A 12,514-nucleotide genomic window follows, 5' to 3' on the forward strand; every position below is an offset into this window, starting at 1 on the left:
AGTCTCCCTTTCTTTTAGTAAAAGAACACCTCTCCCACCCCCTCTTAGTGGGGAGCAGGGTTACCAAGAGGCTACATTTCCTCAGCTCCTTTAAATCAGGAGTGGCCACGTGATTAAGTTCTGGCCAATGAGATGCGAGCAGAATAACGTATACAAAAATCTGTGCCATCTATCCTTAAAGGAAGTTGCTTACTTTTTTTGGAATGCAGCTGTGAGGTAACTTGGCTTCAACCAAGAGAATAAGGAAAATACCCTAGCGGATGGCTAAGCAAACAGAAGGAAGCTGGGCCCCCGAATGACACAGCAGCAGTTCATCAGCTGTGACCCGCCGCCCCCATCACAGTGGAGAGGGCCACTTCACTCTCTGCATCACTGCGCTCTCAAGCCTCTGTCACAGCCTTGAGCCCTGGTACCTGGTTAGCCTGCACCCTAATGAACCAAGTGCATTTCACTGTTTTCATATTATGACTTAGAGTCAGTTATTTCAATAAATGACGCAGCAATAAAAGGAGAGACAAGCAATAAGATACATAAGAAAAATGTCTTAGGACTTCCCCGGTGGCACAGTGGTTAAGAATCCATGGGCCAATGCAGGGGACAAGGGTTCGAGCCCTGGTCCGGGAATATCCCACATGCCGCGGAGCAACCAAGCCCGTGTGCCACAACTACTGAGCCTGTGCTCTAGAGCCCGTGTACCACAACTACTGAAGCCCGTGCGCCTAGAGCCCATGCTCTGCAACAAGAGAAGCCACCGCAATGAGAAGCCCGCGCACCACAACGAAGAGTAGCCCCCGCTCGCCGCAACTAGAGAAAGCTTGCGTGCAGCAACAAAGACCCAATGCAGCTAAAATAAATAAATAAATAAATAAATAATTTTTTTAAAAAAAGAAAAATGTCTAGATACACAGGCATCCTCCACTTTTCAAAAGCTTGCTTCGCACCCCTTCGCTCTTACGAAAGACCTACATTAGTACCTGTTTCCGCTATAACCAAAAGAAACCCCAAGAAGATTTTCAGTTTTACAAAACAAAAAGGGCAAAGCAAAAACAGCATTCAGCCTGTCTTACAGCAGCCTGCTGCAGAGGGAGACCTTGGTACCGCCCAGTCCTTGCCCGGGAACCTTGCTCAGCATCTCAGCATCAAGCCCCCATGGTTTTGGACTGTGTCACAGTCTGTGGGCATCTGTGCTTTATCTTGCTATCCGTTAGCAAGATAAGTCCTACGGTAATGGTTTCTTTGCTTTTGGCCATTTCAGCTTAAGAAAGGTTTCACAGCAACACTCTACTTCCAGGTAGCAGGGGAAACCTGTATTAAAACTGAAAATGCATAACATCTGTAATGTCCCAGTTTGAGGCTGATCTTATTAAAAGCAAATGTTCTATCCCAAACAATTTAATATAACACATTTCTCTCTTATCCTCTTGGTTATTCGAAACAATGAAAATACGCACCCCTCCCCCGCTGCAAACGACTGATCTAACAAAATCAGTCATTTGAAAACAAGCGGAAGGAGGCGTTCTAAAAGAATCACTAATAATTTTCTTCCCTGTAATTATAGATTTCCACAGATGGGAACGGAAATGAAGACACCGTTTTAATAAAGTACAAAGAACCTCCTTCTCTGGCTTTCCAGGGTATGGCAAGATGAACTGGCTTCCCAACAACCTTCCCTCACCTTCATGAACTCCTATCGCTCACTAAATATCTCCACCAGGATGTCCCACATGCATCTCAAAGTCAGCATGTCCAAAAGTAGGGATCAGGCTACAGAGGAAAAGAAAAGAATATTCTGGAGATGATATAATAAAGAGAAGAGTCTGTAAGAAGGAGGAAAAAGCCAGCGATCTTCACTAAGGAGAGGCAGCACAGTCTCAGGAAAGCCAAAGGGTTATCTGAAGAAAAGTTCAAGGTTGCGATAAATCAAAGACTCCAAAGGCCACAGCAGAAGTAAACAGGGACAGAACTCAGCTGGAGAATAAAGGAGGTAACATCAAAGAAGAGGGGGCTGTATCCTGAGCTGCGGTTCTCATTCTTGAGCCTTCACCAGTATCACTTAGAGGGCTTGTTAAACTCATTACTGACCAGGGGATTTTTGCAGAATCTAATGCCCGTGCCCGGCTGTTTTTATTGTGGCTGGCCAAAAATTAATTCTGTTATCTCACTAACACTTTGTGGGTTATTACATTCAATAGTTATACCCGACACACCTGTAAAGTCTTCTAATTTTTGTGAAATGTTGTCTTCAATCCACTCTTCTGTGGAAGAAAAGGAGCATTCTCCAGCATCGTGAGCTTCATTTTCACTTTCTGTATTCTCCAGCATCGTGAGCTTCATTTTCACTTTCTGTATCACTTTCTTCATTTCACTTTCTGTATCAAAAAACTGAGGTTTTTTGTCTTTTTGTTGCTCTAATATTCACATTGTCTGAATCAGAACTATATTCTGAAGAACTATCATCTTCTGAGACATTAGTATATACGTTGCTCAGACAATCAGAGAATGTATCTGCATAAAATTCACTGAAAATTTCTTCTTCACTCAAAATTTTGCAATACGTCATTTTTGAAAATTTTACATTTATAATACATACAAGGTTGGAACAAAAACCTAAAGGAGCAAAATGTGAATGATAATGACAGTCATAGGTTGTATAATGAACCTTTGATCCATTTTAAGCTCCAACAACTTCGCATGGTGATGTTAATTGCATCACTCTCTAAAAATGTACTGATACGTCTCCGGTCAATAATGTGTTAAAACCGACTGCTGGGCCCCAACTCCAAGTTTCTCATTTTGTAGGTGAGGAGTGGGGCTGGGAATCTGTATTTCTAAAAAGTTCCCAGGTAATGCCGATGCTGCTGGCGTGAGGCACATACTTTGAGAACCACCAATTTTGCCTGTGGTGTACCTAGAGTGGTCACGGAGAACAGAGACAAGGACCGGAGAAGTTCAGAGGTAATGAGACAGTATACTATGGAGAAAGAATGCTGTTACAATGTGCACTAGTAGAAAGAATTTCACAACAGGCATAAAGGCAACTCCCCAGTTGGTCTGGGAGGGAGATCTCTCCTGTCCTTTGCCTTCCACTCCCTCTCCCCCCAAATCCCAGGTCTGATCTAACAGGTTACTCCATATTCAAGGAGTATGGAGTATTTACTGTAATTTACAGTTTTCAAGGTGAGTAAAGTGTAAACCACAATCCAAAGCTACCTGTTAGAGAAGAAAGATGTGCACAGAACTACAGTCAGGAGCCAACGTTAGAGGCACCGACAAAACACAACAGACCACACAGAAGACAGCAGTAAAGCTTCCCTTGGAGAACAGATCCAAGAAGGCTTCACTGAGAAGGCGGATGTGAGCTGAGGGCACTGAGTAGGATTTGAACGGGCAGAGGGGAGTGAGGGGGTGAATTCAAGAAGAAGGAAATTCATGAGCAAAAACATGAAAGAGAACAAGATGTTTAAGGCAACATTCTGGGGCTGACACAGAGACAGGGATAGATGAACTAACAAGGTAGCTGAGGGAATGTAACAGAAGGCCCCGAATATCATACTAAGAAGTTTGAACCCTCCTTTGTGAAAGTCAGGAAAGGAAGTGTGAACTTGTGCATATAAATGATGGGGGATGGGATGGCTGCACACAGATGGGAAAGGTTCTGGCTCCCCAGCCTCATCTACACCAAGATTTATTAACTTGTCTCGGCAGGAGTCCTCATCACATGTATTGCACCCGCAAGATGCATTAGATCTCCAAACTCACAAGGTAAACTGGCATACATGGTGGCATATAACTAAAAACAAATCCTTCTGAGTAACTGCAATTCAAAAAATATGGTCAAACTCACTCTTTTCTAGATCTGCTATCAGTTCCATCTGTCACGAATCTCTTTTCTCACAAATCCTTATGGTAAATGTAACTGCAAGTGAAAATAGAGTAGAATGTTGAAGAAACTGCCACTGCATTACCTTCTGGCCTCTCTTCCCGTGCTTCATGCCAAGAACCCCCTATCATCTATTAAAAACAACAACAACAAAAAAAACCCACTACTTTTTAGGATGATATGACATTTTAAGGAGATGCTACCTTCTTCAACAGACACTTAGAAGTCATCCTTATTTAGCACTCTATGCCTGAATTAATAGACGCTAATTTTGAGAAACACTCAGTGAGCTCCAAGAGAATGTAATAACCTTTAAGTGACAATCAGAAGTAAGATTTTCTACTGGGCATAAACAATATGCAAAAAAACATTATTAACCTTCAACACTGTAAACTTGAACAGCTAGTAACTTCAACTCAAGATCTAAAATTCAAAGTGGCAACTAAGTTACTACAACATTTTTACAGCTCTAACAACAAATACATTATCAACACCTCCACCTTCATTAAGTTTAGATTTCCTTTCAGTTAACAGTAGTAATAACCTAAGCCTAAAATTACAAACTCAAAAAGAAATACCAAAATCAAACTTTTTGAGCCAAAATTATTGTGCTTTTAAAAAAATACCAAAAAGTATGTAGTTTATAACCCTACCTACAACACAATTTATGTAAGTAAAATATTTCACTCAAATGAACATCAACCCAGGTTTCAAATACTATTATACCGATAAAAAAGAAAAACGCTATAATTTTCAACAGAAGGCAATCTTTCTACATACATAAATATATTGAAATGCAACCTGCTCCAATTTTTAGTATACTGGAGCTCTCCGAGCTACTACTACAGAGGTGTGTTCTAGTTTGAACTGTAACAATTGTGCATCTGTTCTCACCTCCTCAGCTACTGTTCTCTAATGAACAGGGTGGCTGGCTGGCCTTTGTCCCTGGTTCTTGGGAGACTCTAAACCCTTGGAATTTCACAACTGATAGGAGTCTCCTTGTTATCCATGGTGGACCCCTAGGACACATCTTTTTATTAACAGGTGACTCCCAGTAAGCCCCTCATTTCAAGATGGGGCTAGCCATGCTGGAAAGGCCAACCAAGTGATTAGAGGGTTGGCTTTGAGCCATACGCTATCAGCCTGACCTCCTGTAAAAAGGAAGGGGTTTGGAGATGAAATTCGACCTTGTGGCCCATGACTCAATCAATCGTGCCAATGTAATAAAAATCCAATAAAAACTCTGGACCCTAAGGCTTGGGTGAACTTCCCTGGTTGGTAATCATAAACGGATACAGGAGGATGATGTGTCCTGAGCACATGGGACCCTCCCAGACCTCTCTTTGCATATCTCTTCCTTTGGCAGGTTCTGATTTGTATCCCTTATAATAAAATGATAATTCTAAGTACAGCCCATTCCTGAGTTCTGTGGGTCATTCTAACAAATTATCAAGTCTAAGGGGGCTGTGGGAACTCCCAATCATGTGGCCAGTTGGTGAGAAGTGCAGGTGGCCTGGAAGCCCTGGAGCCTGCAGCTGGCACCTGAAGTAAGGGGAGTCTGGTGGACTGTGCCCTTAACCCGTGATGTCTGTCCTAACACTGGGTGGTTAATGCCAGAATCACACTGTGCCTGTAAAATAGGAGATACTGCCCTACCTCTCTTCTCAGGACTCTATGGCAGCTGAATGAGAAAAAGTCATGCAAAAGCACTTTTTAAGGCATAAAGCATTAGAAAAAGTAAGGGACTTTTTTGGTTATGTTCTCAAAAATGTTAAAGAAGAAATTGTTAAAATATTTTTTAAATTCAGGATCGTCCAGCTTAAATTTTTAAAAAGGCTTAAAATAGGGACTTTCCTGGTGGCACAGTGGTTAAGAATCTGCCAATTCGGGGGACACGGGTTTGATCCCTGGTCTCAGAAGATCCCACATGCTTCGGAGTAGTTAAGCCCATGCGCCACAACTACTGAGCCTGCACTCTAGAGCCCGCGAGCCACAACTACTGAGCCCGTGTATCACAACTACTGAAGCCCGCACGCCTAGAGCCTGTGCTCTGCAACAAGAGAAGCCACTGCAACGAGAAGCCCACGCACCGCAACAAAGAGTAGCCCCGCTCGCCACTAGAGAAGCCTGCGTGCAGTAACAAAGACCCAACGCAGCCAAAAATAAATAAATAAATTTACATTAAAAAGACTTAAACAGCCAGTAAGTCATCCAGAAATACAGATTATAGATAAAATTGAGAAATTTGATGAAAAGCATTTAAGAGTAAGGAATCTAAATCATAATTTCAATTACGTAACTAAGACTAGTGCCTAAATGATAAAAACATATTAGCAATCTCAAGTGTAGAAATGATGGAGTTTAGAAAATGTAAAATTCAGCTACTATTTTCTGACTAAACTTCCCAAGAGCTCGTTTTAGTCTTGGTTCTGATCAGGCATGATTGAAAGCAATAGACGTTTTGGTTACTCAGATACTGGGCTCAAGTAAAAACTGTTCACATCACAACCAACTTTTTTGCCCAGCCCTAACTAATCTTTTAATTTAAGGATAAAGCCACAAGATCTGATCTTTAAAGATCAGGTCTTTAAAAAGCTTGTCAAACCATCCTATGTGCATAAGACAGTTACCTGCCTACGAGAATGAGAAAGCATAATTTCTAAATACATTACAGAATCGTTTCTATTACTTTAAAGCCAATGATTAAAAAAAAAAACCTCATGACTTTAAATCACAAGTTTACATGAATATATCGCTCAATTCTCTACCCTCTTGAACATAAGATACTAAGCATACACTGGTCTTACCCTGCATGATGAAGGGGGCAGTTTAGTGTAGCAGAGAAAAAAATGGCTTTAAAGTATTAAAACAAACAAACCCACCCCACAAAACCCTAGATTCTGGTCCTGTTTCTCCTCGATCATCAGATGATTCTCTGGGTCTCATTTTTCCTCCAGGAAAATACAGGGGCATGGCCTACAGAATCTATAGGGTTCATCCTAGCACTGGCATTCTGAATCTACTTAAGTGTTGAGAAGTCAACAACTCATAATTTAGATATTCTTCATATTTTTGAAGTGTCACAAGTAGATGTCAAAAATCATTAAAACTTACCATTGTGTAAAAACGCTCCACACCAATGAGCCCTTCCTTACTAAAAACAAAAATAATAAAGATTCGCTCCATGATCGGCAGAAACACATGTATTTACTTGCTACCTGAAATTTCTTTTAGCCTTAAGCAAATTTAAATACATTCATGTTTTCCTAAATCTGAGGCGTCACACCTATTATATGCAAAACCTTTTCAAACTAATTACAAAGCTGACCTACCATGACACACATGATGCTGACTTATTTTTAATGATTTAATAAGGAAAAGATGATTTTGCATATCATCAACCTATTAAAATGTTTCACACTCATAAAAAATAGACATTTAAATATAGTAGAGATGGTTCCTAACTTAAGATGCTTCGATTTACAATTTTTCGGCTTTATGGTGGTGCCAAAGAGATACACGTCCAATAGAAACCGTGCTTTGACTTTTGATCTCTTCTGGAGCCAGAGATATTGGTACAGTACTCTCTTGTGATGCTGGGCAGGGGCAGCACCACAGCTCCCAGTCAGCCATGCGATCCGGAGGAGGAACCACTGATACACTTACAACCATTCTGTTTTTCACTTTCAGTAGAGTATTAAATAAGTTACACAAGATGTTCAACACTTTATTATAAAATAGGCTTTGTCTTACTTGCCCAACTATAGGCTAATGTAAGTGTTCTGAGCACGTTTAAGGTAGGCTAGTCTAACCTATGATGTCCAGTAGGTTAGGTGCATTAAATGCATTTTTACTTACAACGTTTTTAACTTACAATGGGTTTACTGGAAAGTAATTCCATTCTAAGTGGTGGAAGATCTGTCGTAGTCAGAGCCAAAAAAACAAGGAAGAAAAAGAAAAGAAAAAAACAGCCATAAAACGATAAAACTGCCAGTAGTAAAGAAGAACGACACATACAAATAACGTGATCAAACACAACGCAAGTTTCCAAACAGAAAACTTGTTTCTACCTGCCTCATAGCAAAGTGGATGTGACCTTGGGTTATGGAATCAGGTGGAAGCAGACTGAAATCCTGGCTTCCTTCTCACCTGTGTGACCTGCCCAAGTAGCATCATCTCTCTAAATCTGTTTCTTTAAAACTGTGTCCACCTGACCCGGTGGTTGTGAAGATTAAATGAGACCCTGCACTAAGCAAAGAGCCTGACACACAGTAAATATTTAATGATTTAGCAATTATTATTAAACTTTGTAACAAATGTTACACAGAGAAGTACTGTGATTTTTTTTTTTTTAAGTTTAAGGCCCAAAGTTTAGGATCCTATTGACTAAAGTTCAGACGGCGGAATGAAATAAAACAATGCTCCCACAAAGAGGCATTTTACTAAGGACCAGTGGACTAAGTAAAGATAACTGGTATTATGCAAGGGCAATCACCACAGGCAGCTTAGTTTCTACGAATACAGTTTGGGGGTGGGCAACCCATAATGAAAGAAGGCAGAAACTGAACACACTAAAGATGGTTAAAACATCTTTCCTTTCCCAACTACTACAGGACTCATACTTCAACTGTATCTCAAGGTTTTTCCTGTCTTCAGCCTCCAGCAAGTCCTTTCATCACCACAATTACATCTCTAGCTGAACTTCAAAGGGAAATATATAAAAGCCACTCCCGTGGGCAGCTGTTGAGATAATCACTCTTAGCATCTTCCACAGATCTAAGAATAAAAAAGCTGACTTAGGGCTTTCCTGGTGGCACAGTGGTTGAGAGTCCGCCTGCCGATGCAGGGGACACGGGGTCGTGCCCCGGTCCAGGAAGATCCCACATGCCGCGCAGCAGCTGGGCCCAGTGAGCCATGGCCGCTGAGCCTGCGCATCCGGAGCCTGTGCTCCGCAACGGGAGAGGCCACAACAGTGAGAGGGCTGCGTACCGAAAAAATAAAATAAAAAAATAAAGAAGCTGACTTACACATTAAGACCGAATACCGGTCACCATTCTTAGCAGTTTATTTTTTAATCCGTTCTAGACATCCACAAAATGTACTTATTTTAAAAAGGAGTTCCATAAATATAACTTTGGTAGCCAGAAAAATTCAGTAAAAGTAATAAAGATAAAATTCAATGCTTGCATTTTTAATCTCACACAAAAACACAAAGTCCTAAGTGAATACCCCAAGCTAATTTCAAGTACTGGTTTTCAAAACTGTGAAATAGCCCTGTTCTAAGAACTTTATATACATTAACTCAATTATTTCTTACCATAATCGTATAAAGTAGGTATTATTGCCCCATCTTACAGATGAGCAAACTAAGGCACCAAAAGATATTAACTAGCCCAAGGCCACACAATCAGTAAATGGTAGGAGCCAGGAATCTGACCCTGGCTGTCTGACTCCAGAGCTAATGTTTAAATCAACTACACCACTCGTTCACTTAATTCACTTAACAAGTTGTACTGAGAGCCTACTATGTGCCAAGCACCCTTCTAAGCACCAGCGACAGAGCCATGAACAAGTCAGAAAAGGCCTCTGCCCTCCAGGGGGGAAGAGGCTTTGGAATAAACAAGTCTTATGGGAGAAATGGGTAAGTAAGTGAAGAGTGTATCTCTGCCTCGTAATAAATGCTATGAAGAGAAATAAAGCAAAATGAATCAAAAGTGACAGAGAGAGGGGCTGGCTTCTCTTGTAGGGATCAGAGAAGAGATCGCTCTGACGTGATGACATCTGAGCAAGATAGCCACCAGGAGGAAGGGGTGGCCCAATTAAAAGAACAGCAAGCATAACACCCCCAAGAGAGGAACAGTTTGGTTTGTTCGAGAAACGGCAAAAAGTTCTGATTCAATTCTAAGAGTAACAGGAAGCTTTTGGAGGGTTTTCACCAAGAGAGTGACAATATGATTTATGTCTTTAAAAAGATCACTCTGATTGTCATGTGGGGATCAGTCGGGAAGGGAGCGACAGAAATAGGGACACCGGGGAAGGCACTGTTGCAACAGTCTTAAGGGAGACATACTTGAACTCAGACTAGGATTCACGTACTGTTCGTAAGTAGATGAGATACTAAAAGGACAGCATGCAACCTAATTGCCCCTGAAAAAGACTTTTTTAATATTCCTCCTTCCTCATCTCCCATAGATTCTTTTTAATATCCATGTTAATGCTTTAGTGGGAGCTGTTATAGGAAGAAAGTAAGATTAAAAGGTATTTCCTTCATTTATAAGTGTTCTATTTAATACACTCCAGGGTTTATTATAATATGTCACATACACTCATACATTCTTGAGAAGCAGAAAGAGCTTTACTGCTCTTTAGTTTAGGGCTTGTTCATTTATTTGGAAACAAGAAGAGGTACCTATCACCTCTTGTGATTAGCTTTCTTCTCATGCTTTGTCTCAGCACATCCCAGCTCACTCTAGACTGTGAACTGCAATAAAAAGGTATACCAAAGGGAATTTGTATTTACGGAGCACCACTGTGTACCAGGGACTCACTAGATGCCCTACATTTAGAGCTCATTTAATCCTCAGTTACCCAAGGTAGGAAATATCTTCGTTATACAAATGAGAAAAAAATCAGAGATATTAGTAACTTAAACTGTCCAAGGACACACAGCTAGTAATGGGTAGAGCTAGAAATTAAATCTACATCTAACTCTGAAGTTCTTATCTTCCTACCACAGCAGCTATGAAAGAAAGGACTATAAAATATACATTACATGTAGTCTCTCTTATTAGTGACTAGCTTGTTGCTGGTGGGGACGGGTTTCTTTCTCTTACACAGAATCTGAGTTTTGAAGTTGGGGTTGGAGAAAATGGAGTGATCTTACATAATCAAACACATTATTTTGAAAACATATTTACTATTTGAGGTTTCAAAGAAATTAGTCCTAAAAGAGTGATTCCTGCCTTTAAAAAAAAAGAAAAACTTAAATACGTATTGTTTACCATGAAATAGGAGTAATGTTCTATGACAAGTTTGGTACAGATTCTGCCCACAAAAGACCTGGAGATAGAGAAAAAGAGGATACGGATAAAAAGATAATCATCATAACACATGAGAAGTGGCAAATAAACAGCCTAAGCAGTGAATGGAGATCCTTCTAGACCAGGGAAGGATCACTGGAAAAAGAGGGACGCTAGGTGCGCTTCCAAGAGTCTAGGAAGTACAGAGAGGGAACTACACGCCCGCAGCATCTGCTCCGGCTAAGACAAGGCTACGTGGGAAAGCTGAGATGGAAGTCTAGAAAGCAGAGTAAACGGTATACCCCACAGGACGGGTTACCGCGAAGTCCACAGGAAGAACCAAGGTTATCCTATGTCCTACCCTAAAGCGGAAATGGCTAATTCTGGAAGACGATAGTGGAGAGGCCGGGGAGACAGACAGAATTAAGAATCGCTACATCAAGTCGTTACCAGTTAGTTACAAGCCCTTTGATGATATGTGCTAGTCTCGTTATTTTCACTTAAATGATACCATTTCTATGCTGGACGTGACCTGAAAAGATGTCGAAGATAGAAACAGCAGGCTTACACCACCTGCAATTTTTTTTTTTTAAATCAGGTGGGTGGGGGGTCAACTAATGAGTGACACACTAAGGTGTTTCTTTACAAAGTGGGTTTCGGTAGAAAGAGCAGGGAAACATATAAGGAAATGCCCCTTTCCGTCTGCACAGGTGCTGAATCATTTTCACAAGGAGTGAAGTGGGAAAGGGGCACTTGTCAGGACAGTTGGGGAAAGGAGCTCTGCATATCAAGGCAACAGATAAGTAACAAGGAAAAAAATAAGTGAGTAAAAATTGCCTTCGGATAGTCCGACACCGATGCCGGGATCCAACGCGGGGCAAGGGGTGGGGGGATGCGGGGCCACGGGGAAGACGCCGCGGCGGGAGGCCGGGCGGAGCATCCAGCGCGTGGCCCCGGCCGGCAGCCCGCGCGCATGAATGAATGGCGCGGTCCGAGCGGGGCCGGCGAGCAGGGCCGCGGGCGCGAGTCGTCGGCGCGGCGCCTCAGCGGGCGGCCGTGCGCGGGCGGCGGGCCGGCTGCGCCATGGCGGAGGGGGAAGGGGAGGTCACGCGTTACATAACCCGGCAGCGGCCGCGCTCCAGGCGCTGCGGTCCGCCCAGGCCGCGAGACCAAGGGCCGCGGGGGCCGGGCCGGCGCGCCGCCCCAGCCCCGCCTGAGGCCGCCCGCGCTCGGGCCGCCGCCCGGAGACGCGAGGCCGGTCCCACCCGCCCCCATCCCCGCCGCCGGCCCGGGGGTCGCTCACCTTCCGCGTTGCCACAGACCACCATGCCCGGGCACGGCCGCCTCCTCCGGCCTCGCTGGCCCTGGCGCTGCCGCCGCCGCCGCACTGTGCCCTCGCCGGGGGCGGGGAGGAGGGCCGGGTAAAGAGTCACAACGCCGCGCCGCGGTCCACGCTCGCCCCACGCTCGCGGCGACCGCCCTGAGCGCGCCCGGTGGCTGCTCTGTCCGTCCCCCTCCAACGGGCGCGCGCGCCGCGGCTCCGCCCCGCCCCTCCCCCTCCGGCGGCCGGCGCGCTCTCAGGCTCCTCCCCGCCCTTCCCCGCCCGCGGCGGTCG

The 12,514-nt window shown here is 43.4% G+C and overlaps 1 protein-coding gene across 1 annotated transcript in view; it reads right to left on the reverse strand.

Annotated features, from left to right (window-relative positions):
* The window catches only part of REV1 (REV1 DNA directed polymerase), an 86,412-nt gene extending 74,015 nt beyond the window's left edge, over nucleotides 1–12,397 (reverse strand). Inside the window, exon 1 of the mRNA XM_007466892.1 lies at nucleotides 12,203–12,397. The gene's annotated coding sequence lies outside the window, so the exon portion shown is untranslated. The remainder of the gene's footprint in view (nucleotides 1–12,202) is intronic.
* Between the last annotated feature and the right edge of the window lie 117 nt (nucleotides 12,398–12,514).

Source organism: Lipotes vexillifer, unplaced genomic scaffold (genome assembly GCF_000442215.2).
Source record: "Lipotes vexillifer unplaced genomic scaffold, Lipotes_vexillifer_v1.1 scaffold28, whole genome shotgun sequence".
Classification (NCBI taxonomy): Eukaryota; Metazoa; Chordata; class Mammalia; order Artiodactyla; family Lipotidae; genus Lipotes; species Lipotes vexillifer.